Below are 19,766 nucleotides of genomic sequence, written 5' to 3' on the forward strand. Positions count from 1 at the left end.
GCATTGATAGACAACCTTACTATTCACTCTGATTTTTCTCAGATACATTTTAGGCAGGACATTCCTTTTTTTTTTTTTTTCATTTAAAAATACAAGTCTTGTTTCTCTACTCCAATTATCTGTCCTTCTTGCAATAAATCCTCTTGAGAATAACCTGATGTAGGAAAACACTTACTTTGCATAGGACATAATTCCCTATATAAGAGTGATTATTAGATTTTGTAAAACATGACCAGGCATCATCAAGCAATTATTTCTTTGTTACATAAAATATTTTTAGGCTAACAGACACAAACATTGGCTCGGTCACCTCCAAAATAACCTTTATAATGGAAAAAAAAGAGACTATACACGTAAAACACATTTCACTAAGTTATCATATTAAAAAAAAAACCATACATTCTTAATGTCTGATTCTTGAAAACAAGTGTAAATCCATTTTTACAGTGAAGTCTCCCATGCTATCATTGCTGCAGTGTTCATAAGTAATTGTTAATAAATATATTTTTTTGAAACGGACTGAAATCAGAATCAGCATTTTCTTGGCAGTTTGCCATTAACAGATCAACAACTAGTTTGGTTTTGCACTAGCAGTGCCAGTGCTAGCAAGCTGGTGGAAATCCAGCCAAAAATTATTCTGTTTCAAGCTTGACTCCTGCCCAACATTAATTGAAATTGGTTTAGATCACCAGACAAATCACAAGATCACAATAGATCACAATAAAACTAACTGCTGTCACTTGACTATAAGAGTACATCAGACATTGGATATCACATAGCTGAACAATGAATTTAATTTGTACATCTGCACAAGCTCTCCACAATATTCAATATTGGAGGATGTTATGTCCTAGGAAAGACCTTGATCACAGCAGCAGGTTTGCCATGTATGAAGTCTGAGGTATAGGCAGCAGTCTCAGGGAAACCTGAAAGATTAGACATATCCACACTCTCATTCCCACTTGCAAATACTTGATTTCATTCCATCGTTTAGAATTGGAAGTTAATTCACCAAAATAAAGCAATGTATCTGGAAAAGACATCTCTTGAGCATTTTTTTTATCCAACAAGAAACACAGAAATTAGACTGAAGAGTTCTGAAAATTTCTCATGTAATAGGTCATGTATTCTCATTTAAAATTGCAGCAATAATATATACCTTCAAAACCTCCTTGAAAAAAAAATCCAGAACCCTGCAGTGTTCTGGAATAAGTCCTAGAAACTGGAAGATAAAGGAAAGTGCTGCTGTTCTCTTACTAGGGAGGTGAATATGGACCAAACTGGACAACAGAACTGTTTATTGTCACCTAAACAACCCAGTCCTAGTGCCCTCAAGTGTCTGGACACAGATCTCCACAGCTGCTGAAAGTGCAAAACAGTTCATCCTTAACTCGGAGCTGCCCTTCACAGACAGCAGACACAGTGAGTCTTCAAGGCTATACAAATGAGCTGTCTTTGACAAGCATATATATCCCTCCCCAAAGTTATTCCATTCTGGAATACCTTCTAGGAAATCTTAAAATGACTTGAAGGCAAAAGAAAATAATGAATAAATTATTAAAGCTAAATGCAAAAAGCTGTGCTGCATGTAGAAATAGAGTATGGCATTCTTTCAAACAAAATGCTGGCCATCTTAAAAATAAAGGTGTGCCTATTGGTACCTTGTAGCCAAATGGCTTATTGGGTAAACTGCAAATCAGGAGCACGGCATAGTAAGATACTTTCAAGGCAATTTTAAATTTTCATTACAGAGCTAAGCCCTGATCATCATCATTCACCCAGGCTTAAAACCTTATTTTAGTTGTTACTGTATAAAGTGGAGAGAGATTAAACATTTTATTTCCATTTGCAGCAGAAAGAAGTAATCCACACACAATTCAGTTCATTGCTTACATCAGATAGATATCAAATAAGTTCTTCCTTGAAAGTACAGAATCAACATTTGCTGGCCCTTGGCCTGCTGCATCATATGAAAGCAAATATAGAGAACCCCACAAGGCAAGCTGCAATACCAATGCAGAAGAGGAACACAAATGGAAGTATAATTTTGGGCACATAGGTTGATTCTCTTAGCCAATCACATGAATTAAATATACATTACCCAAAATAAGTCTGGAACTACATACAGAAAAGTGTATGTTGTCTGCAAGGGATGGGTGGGAATCCATAAGTTTATGAAGTATGTTCATAAACCAACCACAATTACTGTTCTAAGAACTTAAGAATTGGCTTCTTATGCATATTAGTTGAAAAGCTGACCAAAAGTTGTTTTCACTTCATGGTTTTATGGTTTGCGTATGTCTCAAGCATAAGATTTAAAGCTAAGTCACCAAGACTGAAACAGTTTTTTAATCCAAGGCATGGATAAACTGATGTCACCTTCACCAGTAAAAGGAGTCTGATCTCTTCAAAATGAGTTGGAAGTAGTCCTCTTCTGAAAGAAAATATAACTGCATGTCTGCCGCTACTATATTTGCATATGTTTAAGAGATACTTAAGAGCTTTTTAATTTCACCCACTTTTACTGATAGAATAGCACACAAAGTCCCCACATAAAACGGCATTATAGTCAAGTACAAGCCCTACCTACATTAAAGATGGAACAGCTAAATATTTAAGCCCCAGAGCAGCTTGAGAGCTTTCCTTTATATTCAGATGTGTAACGGTACAAGATTATGGGATGATGCTATTTTTTTCTGTGCTTGTCATTCTCGACAAACTCTGATTCTGGGGAAAATACGTATAATCTTAGTACTAATGAGGTTATATTTTCATGCCATTAAAAGCCATTTGACCAGTACTGTGTGCTAGATAATGGATCGGATCACTCTTCTTAGTAATTCAATTACAACTCCTAGACCCTTCTAAAAATAAGTAGCATAATGTAAGTAGTGTGACTACTGGTAAGTAAATTACATCCAAGAATGACGTGAATGAGAATCTTACCTCTTAGATTCTGAGTGGAAGAGATAGCTATTTACAGATATAAAGAAGTGACTAATAGCACCAGAAAACTGATTATGTTGCCTAGACATACTACATGGAGGTGAAGAAGAGAAGGGAGAAAGGGGAGAGGGGATGGGAGGGGAGGGGGTTCAACATTTCTGTATTTTTGAAGTTGTTCAACTGCGTCTTAGCTTTTTTACATACACTAACCAAAATATAAATAACAGAATCTCAGGTAAAGCTGCCTGTTATGCTCACACTGCATGACCATTATATAACATGAATAAAAACACTTTTAGTGAGAAGATTATTCCCACTCATGAGAGAAAAGAAACATCACGAGGTTTTCAATCAGTTATGATATACTTGTATCACACACAGCTTGCTATGCAATTGTACTCATTTCTTCCTTTTTTTTTTAAATCAAATCTATAACTTAGGAAAACTGATAGAAGTCAAATAAACACAAGAGAACTGAACACTTAGGGATAAAACAAGTGGCTGAATAAGCTCCTCACTCAGATAAGCAGCAACTGAGTAATTGCCTGACAGGGCACACACATATACTGGCTTGTCCTATTAAATAACAGCTGCTACACAGGAAGAGAAGTTACATCCAAGTTTTCTTGATGTTTTCATACCTCTAGATTCATTTAAATTCACACTCAAGGTAAGAAACACCTGCAGAAGGGAAGGAATGGTATGTGCTAGAGCAACTCTTCAAGTAGCATTTTAAAGAAGATTAGAAGCTCCATTGCTTGGATTACTTAGTGTTTCTACGTTTAACCGCAGGTAGTTTGGGAGTATATTCCTCCAGAAAAGATGTACATTATCCATGTACATTCTTAAAATTTGTCTTTAGCTTATAGACTTACTGGAACAGAAAAAAAAACTGTAATTGCTGAATAATTGTTGTCTTACATTTGAAAAATGTTGACATATTTCTACTTAATACAAACAAACAAGATTTCCTGGCTACACTTAAGCGATATGATTATTCAATTATGGTTACTTTGGGCTTTTTCTTCCCCACTGCTGTATTTATGTTCTAAGAAAAATGCACGTCATCTGTTCTGCTACCAGCTCCTGTTCAATCTTTAGTTTTACACTGGCAAATTCCAACTGAATTCCTGCCAGTGCAGCAGAGGAAGAGTCCTCCATTTTCTAGAGCAAACCTGGAACCTCCTACCCGACACGACAGACAGGACCATCACAGCAGTGGTGTTCCATGTTCCCAAGACAGCTTGCCTAGATGAAATATACATAGCTCCCCATAAGCCTGGTATATTGCACCTAAACAAGCAAACACGTTGAATCTGGAATTAAAAAGGGGATCTAAGCAGGGAGACACTGCTCCAGGAGACTTCAGCTCATGAGATAAGAATATCTCCAGATTAACCAATTTTCCCTTTTCCCTGCTAAGACTTAGTTTACTGACCTCATTATTATTAAAGAAAAAAAAATGAACTGATACTTCTATTAAATAAAAGTACAAAAAACAGAGAGGAACTCTTAAAATTTTGTTTCTACTCATACCTATTCAGGACAGCCTGCATTCCAGCTGCATTCATAGACTATACAACCTATACAGAAGGTCACCTGCCCTGACCAACTGATAGCTAAATATGTTAAGCTTGAAATACCTGCCCACAGAGAAGAGAACTAGAAGACTAAAAGTTTAGTGCACCTGTTGGAAGCTCAACTGGCATCAGCATTTCTGGTGATGCTGTTCTACATGCAGAATCAGGACCCAAATACTCAGAGTTAATAGCCTGCAGAGAGATATCTTTTTTTCTTTTTTTTTTTTTTTTCACCCCACACTACCATACTACACCAAAGACAGAATTAGCCACAACACTCCTGGCTACAAGTCTCTAGTATAATGCGGTTTCCCCATACACTCAATACTCTTCTACTGTGTCAAGATCTTGTACATTAAAGTGAATGGTACAAGTTACAGAAATACAGAAGTGCTTTCAAATAGTAATTGGAGCAATTACAATGCTCCCTGCAACAGCTTTAAGTGGAATACTGATAAGAATGCCAAAGTAATTAGAAAAAAAAAGTTTTGTTTAACCAGCCAAAGCTTCCAGATCAGAAGAGCTACTTTCTCACAATAGAGAACACTTATCAACCAAAGGATTGCTAGTTTCTCCTATCAGCTCTCATCCTGAACACAGCTTAGCAGTACATACTTTATGTTCTCCATGGTCTTCTAAATAAACCCCATTCCACTTGGAACCCAGGAGAGCCATCAGCTTCTTTGGGGCTTCTTCCAGAAGGTTTGGCCTTCACCTGCTTTCCCCTGGGGTCAGCACAGCCCTTCTGCCAGTACAAACTCCATGCAGACCATGCCTGGGAGCTCCCTGTTGTTGGCAAAAGCACAAACAGACCTTAGAAAATTCTCATAAGAAGGTGATCCAGTTGAGCCCCTGGCTCACTCAGAGTGCAGATTCATGATGTTTTTAGGTGTAGGTTGCTGCTGGAACTGATATATTCCAGGGCTGGTGCAAAGCAAGGGAGGACACCTGCATTACTGCAGTCAAAGAACTGGACTGACAAAGAACTGGAGGGAAAGCATGCAGAGGTCAGATTTAATCCTTCTAGTTGCAGCAAGCACCAGGTTTGCTTCACAACCTGTAAAACTAAACCATAATGAACACCACCAGCCACCTCCCTGCCCCCCAAAATCAGGAGAGAAACTGTGATCTTATGCATTACATTGTCATTATGAACACGACAACTTAACAATTTGGTAACCTGGCACGAACTCTGAACATTTATATCTCATCTGTAAGCAGTTAAAGTTAAGTGTCTCTCAAACAAAACACATGAAATAATTCTCGTTATTTCTGTCTCCATAAAAAATGCAGTGCTAACATACCAACACAACTCCTGATTTTGAAGGGGTTAGCATAAGGGAACAATTTACTCTCCCCAAAGCCAGCCGACAGCTGAAGTTGATAAGTGAGAGCACTAAACTTCCTGTTGCCATGGAAATGGAGCTTGGATCAGTACAAACAGATTTCAGAATTTAAAACCAAACCGCTCTCCATCTTACAGTCTCTGCTCCAACAGTTGTTTTCCTGGGAACCAAGGATTAGAGACATCTGCCATAGACACTAGTGATCTAGTAATGCATCCTGCCTTGTGACTGCTCCTTTTTATTTAGAGGTGGCCATCCCCTCACAAACTATGCACCATAGTGGTCAATTGCGTGGCAGCCAACCAGATACATTTACTAAACATGACAATATTCCAAAACTGCATTTCAGAGGGCAGATAGGTCACTAGTTACATGATGTTAATATGTACAAAGTAACTGCTTTACAGCCCAACTCTGAACCACACTAAAACAGGGAAGTCTTACCATGCAACACAAGCACAAGAGAATCACTGAAAATCTCATTTTTATTGTTAAAACACCCCACCAGAGAGCCAGAATAGCTAAGCAAGAGAAGCGAGAGGTTTCTAAACTGTAAAGATCCTGTCCTTAGGCAAGAACTGGAAAAGGTTCATTTTATCACTGCTAATCCAATGCTTCTGCAACAGCTGCTGCCCAGCACTAAAAGGGACAACTCCAACTTGTTGATTACAACTGCAGGATGCTCACTGGCAGCTAAGACAATTTACCAATGGTATTTATGGCTCCTGTTCTTTGTGTTTGGCAAGAGTAGAGCAAGAGTAATTTTTATTTCTTTTTGTAGTAGTTGCATTGATTTTGCAACTGATGACAACACTCCATCTGCTCTCAGACAGTTTGGTGCCTCTGCCAATTTCTTCCCAAACATATTGCTTTCTCCAGGCTTCACCAAGGTTGTTCTAGTTCGAACTGTTCTTTTATCAGTTTTGAAGGGGCCGTTTCAAGTTGCGAGCAAGAACTTGCGGTATGAACATCTAACTCTGTGCCCTAATCACAGGGATCAGCAGACAAGTAGGTGGTACTTCAAATGACACTCCCTCCCTGCAAGATCGCCACCTCCAGATGTCTGAGGATACGGCCAATGGCTTCAACAGAGCCACTGGTTCCTGAAATAAAAACTGTCTTGAGGCCACCTAGAAGAAGCAGAATTTAAAAAGAACCAAACCAACCCTTTATTCTAAGAAAAGCCAAAAAAAAAAATGCCCTATGGAAGTCAAGGTTTTGATCAGCATTTAAAAATGCAGCCAAGCAAAGTAAATTCCTCTCAGACTTGCTTCTATGGCAGAGGGGATTTTTTTTTCTTATAAAAATTTGAGATTCAACATTCTTACACAGCAAGCTCAACTCTACTGCAAAACAGTGTAAACTGAACAGATGGAAGGAATCGGTTTACACTTGTTTGCCCAACACCTTTCATACGCAGGGTTAAACATCAGAGGAATTAGCAAAAAGAAGATTTGAAAACCTGAATATTTTAACTTAAAAGGCACTTACCAAGGCAGAAGCATACACAAATAGTTTTACTGTTTTCTCCAGCTTTTATACAATGATCAAGCTACCTTTACACCATGCATAGGGATTTACAATAAAGTTATTCCCCCCAAAATATGATAGCTCATCTTATAACAGCAGATAAGTGAAAAATAATCTCCCAAAATTCATGTACAAAACTCTTTTATCAATCCACCACAGAAAAATGGATTGCAAGGTCAGAGAATCCTGAAAAGTGCTAAGCAACAATAATTTCCAGCAGCTCATGGACGAATTACAAGTATTTAAACCCCCATGGGCTAAGATAAGCAGCAGTCTGCTCATCTGAATGTTTCATTTGAAAGTAGGCAAGTAGGTTAGTATGAAATGGTGTTCCCAAGCAATAATCCCAACAGGATGAATGCAGAAAACAAATGCTTTAATCCCTTTCATACAGTACAGATGTATGTGGATTCATTTACCATTAAGCTCTGCCCAGAGACAACATGGGTCTGTGGCATGCAGGTTGGATTAGATGATCTAAGCGCTTTGGCATAACACCTGTCTGAAATCAGCTATCCTATCTGTTGACAGCAAGAGCTATTTTGTACGAAAATAGTTTGCTTGTAAACTTAATAATCCTTTCTTCCAACAATTTGCTTTTTCTTCTAATTTCACCAACTATGTAAATAAAGAAAAAAAGAAAGCAAATTGTGGCAGGTTAAAGAGAAAATCATCAGGTGTCAACCTTACCCGACTCCTGAAATTTGTCCATGATGCTTTTAAAACCCAGGACCACAGTGTTAAGCCTAGAAAAACAAGGGATCTGAAATAAGCCTTTTTTCTTCTCAAAGACCTACAATATGTAAGGAACTTTTTTTTTTCTCTAATTGTAATTTCTGAGATAATTGCTGAAAAGCTGAAAATTTTGAAACAACCACCAACCTCTTTGCACTGAGGCACTAGACTGAGATTTGCCTTTGTATCAGGAAAAAAAAAAAAGACCAATTCAGCGGCTACATCAAATACAGCAGCTTGTTTTGGCAACCTGATTTTTAGAAGATCAGATTTAGCTACTCAGCTTTAATACTCTTGTTTTTTGAATTAACCATCTGTTCTGCAACATTTAGAGGCAGACAGACCTAGTAAAGTAGGATGTCAATCTCCAGGTCTTGGGGGATAAAACACTTCTACATATGCCAACAACAGACGAACAGATCTCAAAGCAATATTCAGCTCTACCAACAAGGAACTCACATTGCTGATTTTTGTATGTAGACTGTGGTTTCATTTTATTAAATTAGCAAGAGAAATTCAGACCAACTCAGTACACATCTTAATCAATTAACCCCCAAAAGGGAACAACCTTAAAAGACTTTATAACAAAAAGAGTTCCATTTACAACAGCTGTAGCTCAGATCTTAATCTAGGCCTTTTTAAGAAGATTACCAAAAATAATGCATGCTGTTCCACTGGTGAATGGTAATTGTCACTGTAAAGAAAGTGACAAATTCTTAAGTGAAAAATACAGTTAGAAAGCACCCCAAATGCAATGATAGATATTTTTAATGCACGGGTACTGTGAAAGTATGGAAGCGTCTTTTTCCCCTACTTGAAGGGATGTACAGAAGCACACAAACGCTCCATTATGTCAAGCTACCAAAATACAACAGGATTTATAGGTGTTGCTTGACTAGTGAACTTTAACAAACACTTTAATCAAGTGATCCCTTTAAGGCAACACACCATCAAAAAGCCATTTGTTTCAACCGAAGTGGATAAAAGATGGCCAAAGTAGGCAGGCTACAGAAACATTTGACAAACTCAGAGTTGACAGATCTTTTAATACCCTTCTCCATCTAAAGCCTGCTTCCAACAACACCAATATGTACTGTGCACATTGCCTCCAATACAAAAAATGCTATGGTTTGCAACTGATACTAACTTCTGGAGATTCTGTTGTAGTGCTATGCCCTACTTCCACAGCACAATCAGTAATAAGGGCTTGTTGGTCCCAGACACTTAATTCTGACCTCCCAGACCTTCTTACTCCCTGTACAACAGCTTTGGTGATGAGCCTGGGTATTACCGTAATGCTGGTAGCACTGCAGTACTACCAGTATTGCCTAATTCAATCCTAAATGAAAAACTGGAACACCACATCCCTATAGACACAGGGCCTTCTACAATTAACTTTTCTGTACCCATTTGTCAAGAAAATCTCAATCAACTCTGGCAACATACTGATACAGGCCAATTCACGTGTTCTCTCATTGTTGCACACAAAAACCTGCATTCACTGCACATCTGCTTTCCGTAGCACCAATTACTGTATTTGGAAAAAAAAAATGGTAGTGACACAGCTCTTCTGCAGCCCACCTCAGCTAGCACTGGGTCACTGCTTTTAGCATCAGCACCATGTGTGCACATTGATGTGTTCCGTGCTCAGATTTCAACTGTGGCCACTTTTCTTTAGCTGATAGATTGTCATTTACTGAATAAAGGTGCTAAATTATTGGCTTCTAACATAAGCCTGAAAGCAGTTAAGTCAAGTCGTACCTTTTTACCCAAATGACAAAGTGATTCCTCAAGAAACCATTCTGACACTTTGCAGTGACTCTAAATCACTACCACATTTTGATTTAGAAAACAGAGAAGTTATTAGGATTGATAATTATTGATGTATATGACTAAACAATTAGCAGGAGATGCCAGAATATACTGCAACCTAAGATTTCCCTTTAAATCTCCCACAATTCAGTTTAGGCTCTCTTAAGGGAACTTTTCATTTACTGTTTCTTAGTTAAGAAACTCAGGATTTTAAAATTCAGGTACCTACACGTCAGTAAACACATGCTGTGATGCTTATATTTGCCAGACTTAAAGAACTGATGCTGTAGTTGCTAAGTACTTTTGATTAAGAGACCATTTAGTGATGTTCGTGTTCTTAGCCCTGATAAGTTTTGTCTCTTCTCCATCTACTATTGCCATCTTACAAATTTACTTCATCTATTAGCTAATATAGTAAAACAGCAAAGAATTACACCCCCCATCTGCCAATAGCCTATTCTAGCATTGCTTTTACCAGAAAATGGTAATTGAAAGAAAGAAAATAAGGTTTTCATCTGAAAGGTACACCAATCCACATATTCCATATAGATTTTACGAATTGTGTGAAGTTTATGCAATAGTGCTTGAAATGAAGTCTTCCTAGAGCCTTCTTTTCTCCAGGCTGAACAGCCCTGGCTCTCTCAGCCTTTCTTCATAGGAGAGGTGCACCAGCCCTCTGACGATCTTTGTGGCCCTTCTCTGGACTCACTCTAACAGCCCCACACCTTCTGGTGCTGGGGGCCCCAGAGCTGGCTGTGGCACTCCAAGTGGGGCTTCACAAGGCAGAGCAGAGGGGGGACGATCCCCTCCCTCGACCTGCTGCTGGCCGCCCCTCTGTTGCTGCAGCCCAGGGTGCAGTTGGCCTTCTGGGCTGTGCAAGCACGCACTGCTGGCTCATGCTGAGCCTTTGGTCCGCCAGAACCCCCAAGTCCTCTCCACAGGGCTGCTCTCAATAAGTTCTTCTCCCAGTCTGTCCTCATGTCTGGGATTGCCCCGGCCCAGGTGCAGCACCTTGCACTTGGCCTTGTTGAACCGCATTGGGTTCACGTGGGCCCACTTCTCAAGCTTGTCCAGGTCCCTTTGGATGGCTTCCCTCCCTTCTCTTGTATCGACTGCACCATTCACATTGGTGTCACCTGTAAACTTGCTCAGGGTGCATGCAATCCCACTGCCTATGTGGTTGATAAAGATATTCAACAGCACCCGTCCCAAGACAGTCCCCTGAGGGACATCACTTGTCACCAGCCTCCACCTGGACATGGAGCCATTAAGCATGACTCTCTGGGTGTGGCCACGGAGCCAATTCCTTACCCACCAATAGCCCACTCCTCAAATCCATCTCTCCCCAACTTAGAGATAAGGATGACGTGTGAGACCATGGCAAAGGCCTTGCAGGAGTCCAGGTAGATAACACCAGTGGGTCTTCCCTTGTCACCTGATGCAGTCGCTCCATCATAAAAGGCCACCAGATTGGTTACGTACCATTTGCCCTTGGTGAAGCCATTCTGGCTGTCTCAGATGACCTCCTGGTCTTGCATGTGCTTTAACATTGCTTCCAGGAGGGTCTGTTCCACAATCTTTCCAGACACAGAGGTGAGGCTCACCAGCCTGTAGTTCCCCAGGTCTTCCTTTCTATCTTTTTTTTTTTTAATGGGAGTGATGTTTCCTTTATTCCAGTAACTAGGGACTTCTCCTGACTGCAAACTTTATTAAAAACTGTTCTTTTGCTCCCACTTCAAAGCCTGTAGCTCAACACTGATTTAATCACAGTGGGGCAGCAGTGGGGTGTTTCTTTAAGCCTCAGTTATTATCTGTGAATTATAAACTTGCCTGGGACACAAGCTGCAGAAGTCTAAATACATGAAGGAACATGAATCCACGCTTATTCCTTTCACAAAAGAAACTGCATCTAAACAAGCACACCTCAAATTCTGGGTATATTACTAGGTATGTTTCCCCCCCACATGCACCTTAATCAAATATGCATGCACAACATTCATGAATCCGATCTCATTGTTCCTTTCTTACAGGAAAGCATATATGTATGTATGTATATAATTTTTATATAATATATATATATATATATAATATATAAGTATATATATATATATATATTTATATATATATAAATATAATTCCTTATGTCTCCCATCATGTGAATGTAAACACTGATTTTTGGTAAGACTACCCTAAACAAAAGGATTTTCTTTATACTTGATGCATTCTGAATTATGAATTCTAGTGTTTACTGTGTTTATTGCCTTTTTTTAAACTAAAAAATTCATAAGGTATTTCAATATATAATATATATAATATCAATATATAATATTTGTGGCAAGTTTCCCTAGAGCATGGTTTCTGCTCGTCTACTGCGTTTAAGTACAGAACCATTAAATTCCATATAAATTCCATATAAAAATATTAAAAATATGTAAAAATATAAAATATAAATATATAAAAATATATATAATTATATATATTTATATAATACATATATAAATATAGAATATAAAATATAAAATTATAAAATTAGAAATATAAAATAAAAATATAAAAATTCAGCTTCTGGAAAGCTAAGAATTTACCTAAAATTTGCAGAAAGGTCACATCAACTTGTCCCATGCCAGCTTTTTAAATAAACATTCTGCATTAGCCAGAAAAATGAAGAGAAAGTCCAAGAAATTTTTTATTAATCCAGCCAAAGTTCTGTGAATATAAGTGAAAAACTTTACCAAAACCCACTTAAGACCATGGATGCATGGTGGTTGCATGGTACAAACACCTCTTAAAAAAAAGAGAAAATAAAATCACAGAATTTGTCAGGATGGAGGAACCAGTGAGAGCCTCTTGCTCAAAGCAATGCCCACCCTCAATTCAGACCAGGTTGCTTTCACCAAGAGTGGAAGATGGAGAAGTTTCTCCAGAAAATGAAACTTGTGACTCTTTATGTACCTAACACCTGACCCTAACAATGATGCACTTCAGAAAGCACTCATCAACCTAGCCTCAAGCCAGTGACAAATCCTGACCTTTTTCTTTGTTAAGTACTTTTACACTTAATTAAGTTCAGAGCCATTAAGTTACTCCAGTTTTTCAAAACATTTTAAAGGCTTTTCTTAAAGCACAAGTACCACCCCATTATTAATGCTTAATGCATTTTTAATCAAGTTATATTCACTTACAAGTGAGTCACTGGTAAATCTATACAAGCAGAGTTGTAGCCTAGTCTCAGAAGACAGCTAGCGTTCTGACTCATTTTAATAAAGCTACTGGGTCTCTCACAGCCAAGAAGCAGTGTTTTTAAGTAGAATAAATCAACTTGAATTTCACGTGAATAACATGTAAATAAATTTGCACATTATTTTTAGTGTGAATTGTCAATTTATTTCCCTAATTTGAGATACCTTACAAATCAGTTACCACAAACTCAAATAAACAGACAAAAGCAAGCTTACATAAGAAGTGATTTGTACACAATATTTGTTTGTGGATGTTGACTTGAATAGACTCACACCAAGTCACCGTTTACTTCATTCTCTACCACCTACGTCTGATTCTTCAGATACACCCAATCAATAAAGGCTGAAGCTTAAGAGCATCTCACAAATACCAACATACAGAAAAGGCAACATATGAGAGTAAATGGCATGTAGAAATGTGTTACTTTGTCACTATGTGTTGTGGTTTAGCCCGGCTGGCAGCCAAACACCACACAGCCGTTCGCTCACCCTCCCCCCTCCCTCTCCGGGATGGGGGAGAGAAACGGGAAAGTGAAGTCTGTGAGTTGAGATAAAGACAGTTTATTAAGACAGGGAAAATAATAACAATAATAATAATAATAATAATAGTATTAATAGTAATAATGTGTACGAAATAAGTGATGCACAATGCAATTGCTCACCACCCGTTGACCGATGCCCAACCTATCCCCGAGCAGCCGGCCCCCCACCCCAGCTAGCCACCCCTATATATTGTTCAGCATGATGTCAGATGGTATGGAATACCCCTTTGGCCAGTTTGGGTCAGCTGTCCTGGGTCTGTCCCCTCCCAGCTCCTGCTGCATCCCTAGCCTGCTCGCTAGCAGGACAGAGCGAGAAGCTGAAAAGTCCTTGGCTTGGTGTAAGCACTGCTCTACAACAATTAAAACATCAGCATGTTATCAGCGCTCTTCTCATTCTAATCCAAAACATAGCACCCTGCCAGCTACTAGGAGGAAAATTAACTCTGTCCTACCTGAAACCAGGACACTATGCTTAAATAAACCCATGCTTTAGGCTTAAAAACAAAAAAATCTGTTAAGCGTGTAGGCTTGTTTCAGATGCAGATCCCAGGAGGTTTAAGAAAGTCAACATAGGTGATTTGAGATGGTTGGGAGTTTCAATACTCATTGAACAAATACTGGCAAAAAAAAAAAAAAAGAAAAACTGCCATCATGGTATCTATCTTTGAACATTAACCCATGATCACAAAACTGCATCTCCTCTTTCCAGACTGCTCTCCAGGTCAAAAAGTGACAGCATGAGGATAGGCAACTTGGTACCACACGATTCTTCAACAGGAGCAGAGAAGGCCAGAAGACAGGCTTCTTTCCTGATGGACTTCCAACAGCACAAGAGACTGCAAAGACATCCTTGCGCTCCCATCAACAGGTACTAAGGACAAGGTCCAGGTAAGTGAACCCAGTTCAGGTGGAGAAGAAAGTTCCAGTCACTTCCCACAGGTGATTCTTCCTCAAAGATCTCCCAGGCAACTCATTCTGTAGAAGCTTATACAAAGATTCACCATATACCTTTATGCTCCCAAAGCAAGTTGATTTTGGATTAAGATATTACATTCCATATCAGTGGAGTTATGAATAGAAGTCTTAAATAAAAATATGCACACAAATAAAGCAATAAAGATGGGTCATTTTTAGATTTTGAAATAACTGAGAATTGAAGCAAAAACCTCAAGTTTGCATAGGAAGAGAGACAAATGTAGGCACAAGACAGCAATTCAGACACATCAAGTCTCTGCCTTGGGTTCACACATTGTCAAATCACCCTGAGCAAAGAGGTACTACTAGTACAAACAGTACTGTTACAGATTTCATAGGTGTGCTTGGCTGTAGTTTCAATGAAATTAAGTCACATGAGCAAAACACAGAAAGAACATACCTCGACACATCTATAGTGTTAGTGCTAACCATGCCTTTGTGACAAACAGAAACCATATGGCCAGTGCGGCCAGCAGGGCTAGGAAAGTGATCGTCCCCCTGTACTCAGCTCTGGTGAGGCCGCACCACCAGTACTGTGTTCAGTTTTGGGCCCCTCACTACAAGAAGGACGTCGAGGTGCTCGAGTGAGTCCAGAGAAGGGCAACGAAGCTGGTGAGGGGTCTGGAAAACAAGTCTTACAAAGAGCAGCTGAAGGAGCTGGGGTTGTTCAGTCTGGAAAAGAGGAGGCTCAGGGGCGACCTTATCGCTCTCTATAGGTACCTTAAAGTACCTGTAGCACGGTGGGGGTTGGTCTATTCTCCCACGTGCCTGGTGACAGGACAAGGGGGAATGGGCTAAAGTTGCACCAGGGGAGGTTTAGGTTGGATATTAGGAAGAACTTCTTTACTGAAAGGGTTGTTAGGCATTGGAATGGGCTGCCCAGGGAAGTGGTTGAGTCACCATCCCTGAAGGTCTTTAAAAGAGGTTTAGATGTAGAGCTTAGTGATATGGTTTAGTGGAGGACTTGTTAGTGTTAGGTCAGAGGTTGGACTAGGTGATCTTGGAGGTCTCTTCCAACCTAGATGATTCTCTGATTCTGTATGCATCTCAGGCTGATAAAGAGTACAAAGTAAACAGACACCCTGACAATGGGCCCAGCACAGCAAAACAGAACTGAGAGCTCTCCTTGCAAAACTGAAGTTACAGAATTCAAAGGACACTCCAGTTTACTACTATATGGATTTTTAAAAACAAAAAGATAAACAGTAAAAGCTCGCAAATCAGTATCATTGGTTCCTTACTTCGTGAAGGCTTTTGAAAATCTGTATTAATTCTCTCTCAGGAATAAAGCCACTGCAGGGAATCACATCACCAAAACCTTTTTTTAAAAAGGGCTATAGTAACGCACCTAAAGCAAACTACTCCCTAGATTTGCCTTTGCTTTAATGTCTCACTTCAATATCAAGTTCTTCAAAAAGGACCCACATTGGGACTTAGAGCTGTTTTTCTAATGTGTCTTTCTGAAGTGTCATATTTCAGATGACACTTCAACAATCACAGGATTGACTTTATTAAAACTGGTTGCAGAAGTCAGTAAGACATGGAACATGACACATAGAAACACTACAATGCTGGACATACAGAAAGATTATTTTGAAATTCTGTTGGGCATAAGAACACAAAGCCTCAAAGAGTTCTGTATGTAAGGTAGCAATGCTCACTGGTCATTACAGATACCTGCTTTGTAGGGAAGGCTAAAGCATGAGGAGGAAGAAAAGATGCTGTAAGAAGTAGGCAGGAGTGTCTAACGTGCCCTGCCACATCTAAGTGCCCTCTCCTAGATTACACTTGACATACCTTGTTGATTCTAGCCCTTGCAGATCGTGTAAGCTAACAATTCACCAGTACCTCTGAAACCAATTAACAAGCTTGTAATGTAAATACACTCTTCTAGTTAGCACTTCTGACATAGCTGCAGCCATTTAGGAGAGGAACCTTTTCTTTGACACGTGCTCCTGAAGAGGTTGTTCACAAAGTGCTGTTGTTAAGTACGCCATAAGAACATTAAGCTTTAGATTTGTCTTTGAGCTCCTTGCCTGCAGAGATGCTACAGTTCAACTATGTGCACACAGTTATCACAGGCAAGGTGCTAGATAAGTCACGTTAGTTTAAAGTCTTTGACAGAAGTGTCCCCTGACATTACCGGACAGCCACAGCACATAGGCACTGTTACTAACAGTTACTGTGGCTCACCTCCTAGGTGTCATCTTGTTCAGCTATCATAACTTCACATCTGTGCATTTGAAACTTCAGAAGAGCACCCTGCTGTTAAGCATTTCAGAATACTGACAGAAGTAAGTGGTCATGTTGACATATAAGTTAATTAAGCACCTGTTTGCAGAGTAGGACTTTATTACAGTGACATCTTGCTGGGATCTCCCTGACTCAGGGTGAGACATACATGTGCCAACTGCTGGTTTAAGGTCTAATTAGTCCTCCAGTAGCTATACCAACCTTCTCTCTCATTTTCATGAAAAAAGTTGCTGCGTATTGGTTAGATATCCAAAGGAGGTTCATCCTGTAATCTTGTACTAGGGCTTGCATTATGAATGAAACTCCCCAGATGACTCCCTCTTCAATATTAAGACCAACTCAGAGAGATTCTCATCTGCCCTTGCAATCCCAGCAAAAAAAAAAAAAAAAAGGCTTGACAGTACTGCTGTATATAACAACATCAGACACACAAGAGATTCAAATACCATCCATTGCTTCTAAGTAGTCTTTTTTTTTTTTTTTTTCCTTCAAGTGAGATCCCAGTTTCAGATGGTGTCCAAACTTATGTTGGCTCCATTTCACAGTTGTGCTTGGAAGCACATCTTTCTTGCCGAGGCGATCGGCTCCGGGGCAGACGCGTTCTGCAGCAGAGCGGGGATCGGGACAGGCAGGGCTTTTTTTTTCCGGCATCGAGGCCACTCGAGGGAGCCGCCAGGACCCGGCAGCCCTCACGAGGGAGGCTGACGAGGCGTAGTCGGAGCCAGCAGCGTCCCCTCCCCGGCCGTTCAAAAGCAGCCCCTAGGGAGCACGAGCATCCAGGGCGGGCAAACAGGGCATGGCACGGCAGAAGGGTGTGGTGTGGCAGTTCGCGCGGCAGTTCGCGCAGGGAGGACCCCTCGCCGGTCTTTTGCAGTGGTCTTTCCCTTCAGCACCTGTAACCTGCCTGCGAGGAACCTGGCCATGGTATCAACCAGGCAGAAAACCATGTCCTCTGCATCTCTTGCGGCCTCTCCAGCCGCTGTCACCGATGTGGCTACTCAGACGGAGGGCTCGGGGAAACACACAGTCGTCCAGGTCTTGGGCTGCAGGGTGTGCCCGAGTCTTCTGTTGGTATCCGACAGCAGCGGTGAGGGGTATGCCTGTGGGAGGTGTGCCCAGGTTGAAGAGCTGCTCAGCCAGGTAGCGGAGCTTCGGGAGGAGGTGAGCAGGCTCAGAAGCATCAGGGAGTCAGAGAGGGAAATTGACTGGTGGAGGTGTACTCTGCCCTCTCTGAGACAGACTCACGAGCCTGCCATAGCACAAATGTCTCCTGCTACGCAGAAGACAAAAGTTCCCTCATCCTGCCAGGCAGCAGGAGGGGACCTAAGCCAAGGGGGGGAATGGAGGCAGGTTCCTGTTCGGGGGGGTAGGCGAGCCCTGTCCCTGCCCACCTCACCTTCCCATCTACCCTTATATAACAGGTATGAAGCTCTAGAACATGACAACCAGAATAAAGAAGCAGGCAAAAGCCCGTCCCGGTTGGTGAGGATGCCTAAGGCAAGGTCCCCTATCCTCCACATCGCTACATCAGCTCTCAAAAAAGACAGAAGGGTTATTGTCATGGGGGACTCCCTCTTGAAAGGGACAGAGGGCCCAATATGCCGACCGGACCCTACCCACAGGGAAGTCTGTTGCCTCCCTGGGGCTCGGGTGAGAGACTTCGCTAGGAAAGTCAAGCGCCTGGTACAGCCAACCGACTACTACCCGCTACTGGTCTTTCAGGCTGGTAATGACGAGGTAGCAACGAGAAGTCCGAGAGCGATCAAAAGGGACTTTAGGGCTTTGGGGCGACTACTTAAAGGATCAGGGGCACAGGTTGTGTTTGCCTCTGTCCTTCCAACAGGAGGGATCGAAGCTGACAAGCAGACTCGTCACATTAACACGTGGCTTTGGGACTGGCGCAACCGGCAGAATTTTGGGTTTTTCGATCATGGGAAGGTCTACGCAACCCTGGGCCTGCTGGCACCAGATGGGATGCGCCTCTTTCAGAGAGGGGTGAGGATTTTTGCTCAGGAGTTGGCTGGGCTGATAGATAGGGCTTTAAACTAGAGTCGAAGGGGTAAGGGGATAGAACCAGGCACGCCGGTGATGAGCTAAGGGATGGTGTGCTAGTATCAGAGGGACTGTGTCCTAGTGAGGCCCTTTGGTCGGATACACAAGGTGCTGCGTGTAGGGAGGCGCATTTGAAGTGCTTCTACACAAACGCACGCAGTATGAGGAATAAAATGGAGGAGCTAGAAGTCTCGGCCCAGTCCCACAGCTATGACATCATCGGCATAAGCGAAACCTGGTGGGATGAGTCCTGTGACTGGTGTGTTGCAATAGATGGTTACAGGCTCTTCAGGAGGGACAGGCAGGATAGGCGAGGTGGTGGGGTGGCGAGGTATGTGAAGAATGGGCTGGACTGTGTGGAACTTCAAGTTGGCGATGGCAAAGTTGAGAGCCTCTGGGTAAGGATTAAGGAACGAACAAATAAAGGGGATGTCGTTGTGGGAATCTATTACAGACCACCTGGCTAGGATGACAACGCTGATGAATTATTTGCAGAACTAAGAGATGCCTCGAGATCAACTCCCCTCGTCCTAATGGGGGATTTTAACTTGCCAGACGTCAACTGGGATCACCACACGGCTGACACGAGCAAGTCCAGGAGGTTCCTAAAGCACCTAGATGATAACTTCTTGGTGCAGGTGCTAAGGGAGCCAACTAGGAAAGGCGCCCTCCTAGATCTGTTGCTGGAGAACAGAGAGGGTCTTGTGGGAGACATGGCAATTGGCGGCCGTCTCAGTCATAGTGACCATGAAGTGG

General features: G+C 41.2%; 1 protein-coding gene across 6 annotated transcripts in view; it reads right to left on the reverse strand.

Moving 5' to 3' along the window:
* The window catches only part of RASSF8 (Ras association domain family member 8), an 88,115-nt gene that overhangs the window by 56,610 nt on the left and 11,739 nt on the right, over nucleotides 1–19,766 (reverse strand). The window contains exon 2 of one of the 6 annotated variants that reach the window (XM_035540833.2): nucleotides 5,142–5,312. The exons of 4 other annotated variants lie outside the window; for them this stretch is intronic. The gene's annotated coding sequence lies outside the window, so the exon portion shown is untranslated. Of the gene's footprint in view, nucleotides 1–5,141; nucleotides 5,313–8,092; nucleotides 8,149–19,766 lie in introns of all 6 variants that reach the window. One more of the 6 variants, XM_035540834.2, reaches the window with a different exon arrangement.

Source organism: Cygnus atratus, chromosome 1, assembly GCF_013377495.2.
Source record: "Cygnus atratus isolate AKBS03 ecotype Queensland, Australia chromosome 1, CAtr_DNAZoo_HiC_assembly, whole genome shotgun sequence".
Taxonomy (NCBI): domain Eukaryota; kingdom Metazoa; phylum Chordata; class Aves; order Anseriformes; family Anatidae; genus Cygnus; species Cygnus atratus.